This window comes from Euprymna scolopes, chromosome 10, assembly GCF_053919585.1.
Source record: "Euprymna scolopes isolate OS-2025 chromosome 10, ASM5391958v1, whole genome shotgun sequence".
In the NCBI taxonomy this organism is placed as follows: Eukaryota; Metazoa; Mollusca; class Cephalopoda; order Sepiida; family Sepiolidae; genus Euprymna; species Euprymna scolopes.
Genome location: NC_136491.1, coordinates 25412945 through 25425848, shown reverse-complemented (window position 1 = coordinate 25425848; position 12904 = coordinate 25412945). Strand labels below are relative to the sequence as shown.

The window sequence follows — 12904 nt, the reverse complement described above, 5'->3', positions numbered from 1 at the left end:
ATATATATATATATATACTAGCATTTATATATATATATATATACTAGCATTTATATATATATATATATATACTAGCATTTATATATATATATATATATACTAGCATTTATATATATATATATATATATACTAGCATTTGTATATATATATATATATACTAGCATTTATATATATATATATATATATATACTAGCATTTATATATATATATATATATACTAGCATTTATATATATATATATATATATACTAGCATTTATATATATATATATATACTAGCATTTATATATATATATATATACTAGCATTTATATATATATATATATATATATATATATATATATATATATATATATATATATACTAGCATTTCAGCCCGGCGTTGCCTGGGTGTTTGGATGTGTATGTTGAGTAAAAAAAAGAAGTGGTCGTAGGAATGCAGGCTCGAACCCATACCGAGAAGGAGGAAAAGAACGGAAAAAACCCTGACGTTTTTGCTATTACGACCATCGCCACACCGGAAGTGACGTAGGTTAAAATTAAGGCTAGATAATCGAAAGGAGAGGATGACTTTAAAAAATATCGGCGAAAAAGCGACCCCCCCCCCTGTAGAAAAGTGCCCAGTTATAGGTGAAAATATTAATGTTTTTAGCCAATTTTTCGATATTTGTCGTCTGAAAGGTCGAACTTCAAACTGATACTGATCTTGGGAAAATCCGTCGTTTCTGTCGAAAGTTTTAAGCAGACATGCAAACATACATTTATATATTAATACCTAAAATTTTTCGACTCAAACCGATTAAAAAGCTTGCCCTATCTCTGAATACCCTTTATGTCAAATTTCAAATGTTTAGACCAGAAATTGTCTGAGTAATTTGGTAGAGACTGCAGAGGTAAAATATTTTTTAACTTTGACCCCTATTATGACCCCCCTTAACATTTATTGTTTTGAGCTCAAATTAAGTTATTAAGTAAGATCCATGTCCAAGGAACCTATATCTAAAATTTCAATTGTTTACACCAAAAATTGACGGAGGAATTTGGTAGAGTTCTCAAACATCAAATCGTTGAACTTTGACTCCTTAACAGACAAATTTTTGTTCGTACCGGATTACAAAGATTTTCTAAAATCTCAGTACCCTGTATATCAAATTTCGAGTCTGTAGACTTAAAATTGACAAAGTTATTGCGTAGGGAAATGTACACACACAAACAGACAAACACTTTTACAGATATATAGATTATATTAAAATATTTCGGACTTTACCCAGAAGTAGACAGATGTACTCTCCGGCCTACTCTAGGTGGCTTTTGTCAGAGTTGGTAGCTTTAAAATGAATCCGTTATTCAATTCATTGGCTTATGTGAGGAACCAGTCATACACATTTAAAATAAAAAAAAAAAAATAACGAGTTCAAAATTCAAATTCAAACGAAGATATTGACAAGATGAATTGCTGTTCTTGGCCTTTTGGCTATCATCAAAGTGTAGTATCAATCTGCTTGTTTTTGGCCCTAAACCCCAAGCAGTGGTCAGTCTATTTTTTTTAGAAAGAATCGGGAGAGTCTTCTTAACTGTTTGTTCCACTCCCGACGAACGTGTGTGTGTGTGTGTGTGTGTGTATATATATTTTTTTTTCTGTGTGCGTGTGTGTGCGTGTGTGTGTGCGCGCGTGTGTGTGTGTGTGTGTGTGTGTGTGTGTGTGTGTGTGTGTGTGTGTATATATATATATATTTCTTAATAATGGATATCCCATTAATATAATAAAATCTACTATTGAACGTAAAATTACTACATTTAATAGTGGTAAACATATTGGTCCATCACGTTGTCCCATTTATCTAAAATTACCATGGTTGGGTCCTGATGGCCTTCATATTGTTAAAAGGATTTCTTCTGCTACTCAACGTTGTTTTCCAGCTACTATGCTTAGAGTAGTTTACACAACTCGAACCTTTTTCTCTTCTTTTCGTAAAGATGTTTTGCCAACCATTCAAAAGAACTCTGTTGTTTATAAATTCGTTTGTCAGTGTGGAGCTGACTACGTTGGCAAAACATCCCAAAGATTAGAAATGAGAATATCCCAACATATCCCTCGGGATATTCGACTACACCAGGTTTCGAGAACATCCGGGCACTCCCAAGCTCATGAGTCCGCCATTGGCAATCACCTGTTGAGTATAAATAGGTGTGCCGATCAATATTCCGATGGGTGGTTTTCTGTTTTATATAGTGCTAGGTCGAACTATCATCTCAATATCATTGAGGCGTTAGTTATTAACAACTCTCGACCTAGCCTGTGTAGACAAAAGATTCTGAAACATCAGTTGGAGATATTCATTGATTTAAAACCACCTGAACAGTGAGAATTTTTTTTTTTTTTTTTTTTTCACTGTTCTTCCAACTGAAACCAAAATTCCCCTCTTCCCTCATTCGTTTTCTTAGTTTTTAATTTATCATTCTGACGTTTCCTCTTAGAGGGCCAGACGATAAGGCCTTAAGGAAATTTTAAAATTTTAATTTCACCTGCCCATTTCTTGTTTTTTGGTATTTAAATTAAATTATGTTTCCTCTGAAATTTCTCCTTCCATTTTGCTGTACCAAAAATTTACTTATATATAGTGGGAGATAATCCCAGCGGAGTTCTCGATGAGGAAAATTTCAAAAACAAGAACCTAATCTTTATTTATACATGTGTTACAGAAGATTAGAAAAAAAAAACCATCAGTACTGCCAGTTTCAAATCCAAAAAAGGGGAACAGACTCTGATTGCTTTTTGTCGGATACTCTTCAACTTCTGTTTGTATCCATTTCCCTGGAAATAGCGCCTCCTCATTTCTGGGAAGATATATAAACAAAAGCTGAACATCGTCCGACATATATGCCCAGATATTGGTCACCTTTGTTCAGATTTGAAACCGACGGCACCTATATTGTTCTGATCTTCTGCAACACACACACACTTTGGCAGCATGTCTGATTGGGGGTTGGTATACTTTCTGTTTATCGAGACAACCGAGTGATTAGAAGATCCTAGAGAAGACAGAACTAGAGATGAACACAGGCATGTTGTTAGAAAGAGATTTGCAAATTATATTTTATCATTTTTTTATTGAGATGAATAATTTTTATATTTATTTGTTTGTGGGCTGTTATCCCCATCTTCATAGTTATTGTTTCACCACGTTTCAGCCAACCTATCCTTTGGCCTTCTTCAGCTGATTAACCGCGATGTGATAGGAATGCTGAGTCTTGTAATTGTATCAACAGTAATTACTGGAGATTGCATTGCTATCCCGTCATGATTAATGACCTGAAGAAGGCCAGATGGTGAGTTGACTGAAACGTGGGGAAACAATAACAACAACGATGGAGATAACAGTTCGCTAATAAATAAGATTTGCAAATTGTTCATCAGCATTGAGCACTCTTAAATTGTGTTTTTTATTTAATAGCAAATAAATATTTCAAAGTGAAGTATCAGTTCTAATATTATATTTCATCTTCTTGCACCTAGTCTTTACTGTTTGAGCTATCATAGAATATACTAAAATACGCTTAAATATTATATTTTAATTCATGCAAATTTCGCATTTATTATTATAGAGCCAATTCTATATTGATTATTATATTGTACCCAATATATAGTAGAGATTTCAAAAGTTAAAAAAAAATGACTTTGGTGCTGTCAATTAGAATCGAAACCAAAACATTTAGAACTCCAGCCTTAGTCGTTACCATTTGCACTATCATAAGATGGATAACAAAGAAAAAAAAACATTAAAATTCAATTGACTAACATATAAATGTATATTTGCATATGTGTACAAGACCACTTTAAGTCAACTTTTTAAACCAGCCAGGTTTCAATTTTTTTTTTTTAAATTTTGACCTCCTAGCTGATATTTTCACCAGCTAAAAGCCAAATCGAATTTGTTCTAAAGGTCCAAATACCCTACATATCAAGTTTCGAGTCTGTAGACCAAAAATTGATGAAGGAGTTTAATAGAGACCGTTCCTCAGACAGACATATAATATCACTTTTATATTTATAGATAGATTTTTTTTTTGCAAAGGAGTCACCACTTATCAAGGCCCAGTGGCCACTCGAGGATAAGGGCTAATGAGGGTACAGTGGTCAAGGGGAACATGTCAGTCATCGTTAGTAGTGGAAATTTGGTAAATTGGATTACTTAAGGGGATGGCTCATCAAGAATTTGTTCACATTGGACTTGAAGACGACCATATTGTAGTCAGTTGGAAAGCAGGCAAACGGAACAGAGTTCCACAGGCGTGCAGTTCTAAGAAAGAAGCTTTGTTCATGGAATCTACGTTTAGGTACAAATAAATGGTAGGAGAAATTATTGATAGTGGTTTCACCTAGACTAGTGTTTTTCGTGAAAGTCAGGCTAAGGGGGGCCATAGATTGGAGCTCAGACGAGTACTTTCCATGAAAATAATGATAAAGCAGAGACGGGCTCACGACGTCTCTTCTGTGGGAAAGAGGTTTCAAGGAAGAGAAAAGGGGACATACATATGTACTGACTGAATAATAAATAACAGGAAACATTTTAATCTTTACGGCTAATGATCTGGTGAATAGAAAGTTGAGTCCTTTACAGATCCAGGAAGTGTTATTGACCGAAACACTATTGTCTGGATTAATCAAGGACCCAAGAAAGCTTTGTTCTACAAAGTACCATCTGTTTCTCAAGAGATCTTGAAAATAAGTAAATAAATAAAATAAAACATGTCAATTCGGTTTTGCTTAATGGAGTAGAGGAATTTAGGAAAACTCGTTCCCGAAAAACGAGACCCCTTTTACTAGGTAGGAAAACTGGTCTATTATTGAATAAATATCGATTGAAAACACATTTTATAACCGTTCTTGAAGAAGATATTGTCTTTAAAAAAGAATACACATCCCATAATATTTTTAAAAAATATTTTTACTTGTTTACGGTTGTTTTAAAAAAATTAAATTAATTTTTCTAAGTTTTCGTTTTCTACCTAGCTTTGAAAGTTTTTGGTCTTTCAACTTATTTTAAAAAGTTTTAGTTTTGATAATACGTGTTTTCTTTCTTTATTTTTGTTTCGTAATGACACAAAAAGTGTTAAAACTAGAGTATTTTTTGAATAAATATTTGGTTTCGTTTTTTGTATCTTGACTCCATGATCAAGTTTTTTTTTTTTTAAGCAAGAGTTAAACATATATTTAAAAAATATTATGGGGGTGCATAGTCTCCTTTAAAACAATATCTCCTTCAAGAACGGTAATAAAATGTGTTTTCAATCGATATTTATTCAATAAGGGACCAGTTTTCCTACCTAGCAAAAAGGAGGGATTTTTCCGAGTACGAGTTTTCCGGGCACCGGTTTAAAGTCATGAAGGATGAATACAGTTTCAGAACGACAATTACAAACATTAATATTTATGAGAGGCACTATTTATTTGCCTCCCCATGAGAGCAGACACAAGGTCAGGTTTTTATGTGAAGAAAATCCAACCCTTCAAAAAGGGGAACTTTGAATTGGGACAAAAATACAATTTGCCTTAGTCTAGAAGGATTTCTCATTCATTGGCCGAGGACAGTAAAGATAAACTATAGTATTAAAACAGATCATTTGGTTGTCAGCGAAAAAGCATGTCTTAGCAGTGCCACCAAAGGTTTCATCCGTCAGGAAGTCACTCATTGAAATTGCATTTTCGTTGGTCTGTCATGCTTAAATTCAAAATAGGGATTTCATTGGTCTGTCATGCTTAAGTTATACATAACATATTCGTTGGACTCATGCTTCAGTCTGAAGAACCACTTTCGTTTGTCTATCATGCTTTTTGTTTTTTTTTACATAGCCATCACCACTTATCAAGGCCAAGAGGCCACTCGAGGATAAGGATTAAAAAGTGTGCAGTAGAAATTGGACAATATAGTAATCGTTAGTAATGGAGATTGGGTAAATTTGTTAACTTATATGGAACGGCTCATCAAAAACTTGTTTACGTTAGACTTGAAGACAACCATATTGTAGTCAGCTGGAAAGCAGGAAAACGGAAGAAATTCCATAGGCGTGCAGTTCTAAGAAAGAAGCCTTTTTCATGGAATCTACGTTTAGGTTTAGGCACAAATAAAGAATGGATGAAATTAGTGATAGTGTTTTCTGCTAGACGGGTGTTTCTTGTGAAAGTTAGGTGAGAGGGGAACCATAGAATGGAACTCAGCTTAGATTACAAATAGCATTTTAGGTGGACTTTCATGCGAAAATTTTAAACAGCGTTTTTGTTGAACTGTCATGCTGAAGTTTGAAATAGCATTTCGTTGTTCTATCAGGCTTAAGTTTGAAAATAGCATTTTAATTTGTCTGTCATAGATCAGTTTAATTGTAATTCTTAAGCTTAAGATATTAAGTTAAATAATCAAATCCTTGAGTATGTTATTGTCTTCTTCAAAATGATTACACTGTCGGTGGAGGTCTACAAATTCTCAAACTGGTCAACTATCGGCTGTGGTTGACGACCTATGATGCTGAACAAGGTGTAGCTGATTGTGCGAACGGTCATGCGATTGGCAACGGTGCCCGGAAAACTCGTCCCGGGAAAACCCGTACCCAGAAAACTCCCCGCTTTTTGCTAGGTAGGCAAACTGGACTCTTATTGAATAAATATCGATGGAAAACACATTTTATTACCGTCCTTGAAGGAGATATATTTTTTAAAAGAGACTATGCACTCCCATAATATTTAAAAAAATATTTTTAACTCTTCCTTAAAAAAATAAACTTGATCAAGGAGTCAAGATACGAAAAACGAAACCAAATATTTATTTTAAAAAATACTCTAGTTTAAACACTTTTTGTGTCATTACGAAACAAAAATAAAGAAAGAAAACACGTATTATCAAAGAAAGCAATTATTTTATTTAGAAGAATTAATTCAGTTTTAAAAATTCTTGTGTTATTACAAAACAACAAAAAAGAAAACACGGTCTTATGTAATTTTCGTACCGCGCTGAAATAATAACGTTATTATTTCGAAAGCCATTCTTAACATCGGGAGGAGAGGGTATCGTTTAAAAGTAATTTCGGGGGCACTTGTGCAGTACTTAAAAATATACAAATTTATTTTATTTTGGAGGTGGGGGAAGCTCTATATCTATCTCAGTATTTTCTTTAATTTTCGGACATTTTTTTGTTAAAAATTATTTATTAAGTAATGTCAAGTGCAACATTACTTGTTATTTCCTTTTAACTAAATAAACTCTTTAAAATAAGTTTAAACACCAAAATCTTATAAAGCTAGGTAGAAAACGAAAACTTAGAAAACTCAATTTAATTTTTTTAAACAATAAACATGTAAAAATATTTTAAAAAACATTATGAGATATGCATTATTACCAAAAAATATACAAATTTATTATTTTATTTTGGAGGTGGGGCTCGTTTTAAAACTATATCTACCTTTATATTTTCTTTAATTTTCTATTTTTAAGCATCCTCCTAAAATTATCCTCCTAAAACGTGATCCTCTTATGTCGGACATTTTTTGTACTCGACATTACTTCTTTTTTTTTTAAAACTAAATAAACTCTTTAAAATAAGTTGAAAGACCAAAACCTTTCAAAGCTAGTTAGAAAACGAAAACTTAGAAAAATTAATTTAATTTAAGGGATGTGTATTCTCTTTTAAAGACAATATCTTCTTCAAGAATGTGTTTTCAATCGATGTTTAATTCAATAAGGGACCAGTTTTCCTACCTAGCAACCGGAGACGAGTTTTCCGGGGTCGAGTTTTCTGAGTACGAGTTTTCCGGGGACGAGTTTTCCTAAATTCATTGGCAACACTCCATCTCTGCCTTTCAGATAAATGACAAGTTGAAAAAACCTGATCCAGTTAATCGGCTGATAATGTCATGTCCTAGTATCTATGAGCTCATCCCTAACTATTAATGAATTGATTCTTCTAAAACTCCTAACTTTATTTCTCCTTTCTTATCTTCCTCCCCAAATAGATACTAGGACGTTTTGAGAACAAAGAAGATTACCAATGTTTTCGAAGAGTAATGTTTCTAGTCTCCTTCCAAAAAGGCAGCACCTTAGAGGAAGAAAACTGATCGACATAAAAAGTATCTGGGCAATCCCATCTGCATTTCCCGGTAGTAAACTCCTTCTCAAAAGACCAAAAGGTAAAGCCTGGGAGGGTACCAACGGCGTAGATTTTGTCGGTCTGAATTTTCTTATAGGAGGACTATTTACTGAGAGTTTTCTAAGAATATAAAATAACTAACAGACGTAAACAGCACTGCTCGGTATTGAACGTAATATTAAATTCTTAAAAAAAAAAAAAAAAAACAAAAAACAAAAAAAAAACGAAAGTAACCAAGACATGTATTATGTTTTTTCTAAACAGTTCACTTCTTCTAAGTAAAAAAAAAAAAAAAAAATTACCGAGCTGAGATCGAAACCAAAACCTAAAGACAGCAAGTCAAGTATGATAACCATTAGGCCAGCTTGATACGTCTTTAAAGAAATAAGTAGGTTTGACAACACTTTTTAACTTAAAGAAGCCGCCATATGAACGATTTGTGCACATGCAGTCGTGAAACAGTTGACAAAATATAAAAATTTCGACTCCTCAGGAGCCCTTTTCTTCTGGATAAAAGCGGATTAAAATGTTTTCCACATATTCGAATGCTTTATATATAAAAATTCAAGCCTGTAGATAAAAAATTCGTTGAGTATATAGGTTGAGAGTTGTCCTCTCTCTCTCTCCCACACAAATTCTCACTTTTATAACTACACTAACAGGCTGTTCAACGTGGCCGGTCGTAAAATACGCCTAAATATAATATTTTAATTAATACAGAAACTGAGACATGTGCATTGGAGTATTATGTTTTTTTTTCTAAACAATTCACTTCTTGTAAGTAAAAAAAAAAAATAAAATAAATAAAAAATACTCAAGCTGAGATGAAAACCAAAATCTAAAAACAGTGAGTTAAGTACGATAACCATTAAGCTAGCTTAACACAATCTATAAATTGTGTTTTCAAACCTACTTATTCTTAACATAAGGAAGCCGTCATCTTTTCCACCAATGCATGCGCATTCGTGAAACAGTTGACAAACAGATAAAAATCTGACGCCCCCACCTACATACCAATTTTTAAATTTTGACCGCTTAGCAGCCCTTTTTTTTTGGATAAAAACGGATTAATTTTTCCACACGTCTGAATCCCCTATATACCAAATTTCAAGTCTGTAGATAAAAAATTCGTTGAATATATAGGTTGAGAAGTGTCCTTTCACACACACACACACACACACACACACACACACCACACACACACACACATTCTCACTTTTATAGATAGACAGATTGATAATACTACCGATGGGGATTCCACTGGACAACATTATTTAGTCATTAAATCACCCATAGATGATTGATATGACATAAAACAAAGCAAACCTATTCAAAATAATTTTTATTAAAAGGTAGGTTGTTTAGTCTTAATATAGATGTCTTCAAGTCTAACATAAACAAATTCCTGGTGAACCGCCCCCTTAAGTAAGACACTTTATCGAATCTCCATTATTAACGATTATTACGATATTATCCCATTGATTACTGATTATATCCAAAAATTACGAAAATCGATAAGGTAGAAAATTATTAAATAAATAAAAAATAAAATTTAATGAAAACGATCGTAAGACACAGGAGAGTTCAAAAGGGAGGTCATTTTCTGTTCGAATTAAACAAAGATGGCAGTAATTTTTCATTTGCTAACACGATTAAAGTTGTTTTTTTTTTTTTAATAATTCAGTAATATTCAGGTAATTCCGACTGCATAATTTGGGAGCTACCATTTTAACTTATTAGAATTGATATTCTATTTTGATAGAGACATCGAATCTACGGTTCCAGTTGAGAATTGTCTGAAGATAGTGGTTTCAATCCTACCCAAAGCTGGCCAGAGGCTTACTTGGCCAAAATGTGATGAGACGACAACTATGGAAGGCAGTAATTGCTGAGGAGATTTAGAGTTCTTATCCCGTCGCACTTACCACCTGACGAAGGCCAAAGGAATAGTTAGCCGAAATGTCGTGAAACTAAAAAAAAAGATGATAATAGTCTGCAATAAATAAGTTAATTGTGAATTACTTAGGATTACATGGTCATGACTAATGAAATGAGTGCATGCTACCCCCTCCCGTGGAGTAAATAAAGGACTCCATTCGAAATTCTGTGCAGATTCTGAAGCCTAACAGAAAGATTCCAGAGTTTGACAAGATACACCTAAAGAAGGTCGGAGGTTACATCGGCTGAAACGTTATAAAAATAACACTTAAGGATGAGAACAGTAGTTCGAATAATCCAAATAATACGAATAAATCTCCAATATTTCCATAAAACCGCAGGTATTGATGGGCAGTCGAGCTATTGTGCTATTTGAAATAAGTGAAAAAAAAATTATTTCAATCGACACATATATTAATCTAATCTTCTATCGATACCTTCGGTTTCATAGCAAAACTGAAAACTCAGCCCTCAGAGTTAAATGTACCAAATGTTTCCAATTTTTTAGTTGATGTATTGATAATGTAATATGCTAATTTCCAGTAATACCGTGTAACCGAAGGTATCAAGGAAAGATCAAACAATGTAAAGTAAAATTAAAAAATATGCTCCTACACAAGTAATTAAGCACCCTCGTTATTTCTCCTATAACTCTTAATTACTAATATGTATATATTTTATTTAATTTTAGGTAAAGAAATCACATGACCACGACAATAACAAAGTTACTGTTTCAGTTAAATATTGACCATCATTGGGTGACCTAAACTTCTGCTTTCATAGAAACATGATCTTCAAAAAGTTTTTTAAAGATTATGTTTCCATGAAATCAGAAGTTTAAGTCACCTGATGATGGCCAATATTTGAATGAAACAGTAGCTTTGATATTGTCGTGATCATGTAATTGTTTATCTAATATTAAATAAAAAGCTATCTTGGTCTTTTTATTGAGCACTATAACCTCGTAAAATTCATTGCTTTTAGATACTTTTAATCTGGAATAATTATACAAATATATTATAATAAAATATTCTTTTCTTGGTCCCCCGACAAAAGGAGGGTGGACCTGTAAATTCATCCTTGTCCGGTCGTCTGTCCGCACTTTTCTCAATAACTATGCCTTGGAATTTTTGGTTGGTTGGTTGGTTGTTTTTGTTTTACGGCATATCAACCCTTTTCCGGTTATTTAATGCCAAATCCAAAGATTTTGAAGAAAAAATTTTTTTAATGGAGTATATTTGTTGTTTTCACATCAGTTTCTATTTAACCCATAGTTGGGACCCTAACAGGTACTACCACTCCGGGTCAGAGTAGACCTGGGACCAATGGTAATTAAAGGGTGGCTCCACACTCCCCAAAGCCCGCAAGCTGAGGCCTCACCACTGGATATAGTTTAAGGTCATATCCAGGACCCCTATTGAGGGACTTTTACCCTCTGCAGGGGGGGGGGCAGTCGGCGTATTCTAATGCCCCACCGACAGGGCCTTGGAATTTTTGGAAATTTTACACGCACATTAAACATATGAGTAAAAAAGTAACAGAACAGATTTTCTGGGAAAACTCCGGTTGTCCCCCACCCCCGCCGGGTGCCTTTTGGGTTAAAAATGGCCAAAATTGAGACCTTTGTGCTTATTAAAAAAAAAAAAAAAAAATGATGCCTTGGTTTTTTATAAAACTTTCTGAAAAGTTGTAACTAACTGATTTCTATATAATTTTGTTTGTTTATACTTTGCAATAACTCTTGGGCGTGCCACAGGGGCTGCTTTAGGACTATTAAAAACACTCCATTTTTGGAACTATTTTACCATATTTATCGAAAATTTTCTGTATATGTCTATTTAGCAGTTTTGCATGGTGCTAAACTCAAAGTTAAATATTTTAAGTTCTTGGGGACTTTTGGGGCTAAATGGTGGGGGGGCAAATAATGGACTTATTTCTTTTTTTGCATGGTGCAGAACTCAAATTTACATATGTTGACGCCTAAAACTGCACCGTTCATTCATTTTCACCAGGATTTGACGCCCCCTGGGGACTTTAGGGGCTAAATGGGGAGGGACCAAATACTGAACAGTTATTTTTTATGCCTCGTTCACTGTGCACTCAAGGGGGACCATGCATGCTTCACTTGTTATATCTTATGTTCATCAAGTCTTTTCTTTAGTTCCTATTGAGTTTCACTAACGTATATTTGATAGCAATTATTGCATGGGACAGTATATATACTTGCACTAGATGTGGGTTTTTTTTCAAAAATGTTTTGATGTTTTTAATGTTTGTTGTATAGTTTATGATGTAGTTTACAGTGTTGGAATTTCTAGTTTATTTAAACTTGCAAATTATTGTAGTATTGGTAGAGAAAAGAAAATATCTGTTCTCTAAGAGAAGTGTCCGGTATAATGCTTTTTGATTGTTTATTGGAAATATTTGTAAAGAGTTTTTCTTTGTATTTAATATCAAATAGGTGGTGTGCTACAATGTTTTGAGTGAATTTGTGATGTATTTTAATTCATTGTCTAAATATTATGGACTATAAATTCGAAATACACATGAGGAAATCGATTTATCATCCGTTTTATTTTTTTCTGTGTGGAAAAAAATGTATGTAGGCATATTTGTGCACAGTTTTGCGATGCACTTTGAAGGTTAAACAGAACTGAAATGGCGAAGATAACGAAATACTAACGTCACATGTACAACATGAAAAGAAGCTGGAACCTTATTAAGTGACTCCCTGTCTGAGAGTACATCTTTCAAACTGCTTGGCCTAACGTTCACAGGAAACATGAGTTGGAACAATTATATTGAAAACATTGCCAGGGCCGCTGCAAA

The 12904-nt window shown here is 33.5% G+C and overlaps 1 protein-coding gene across 2 annotated transcripts in view; it reads right to left on the bottom strand.

The window, feature by feature from the left end:
* LOC145285867 (uncharacterized) overlaps positions 1-12904 on the bottom strand; it is a 510918-nt gene that overhangs the window by 251863 nt on the left and 246151 nt on the right. The gene's annotated exons all lie outside the window — the stretch shown is intronic.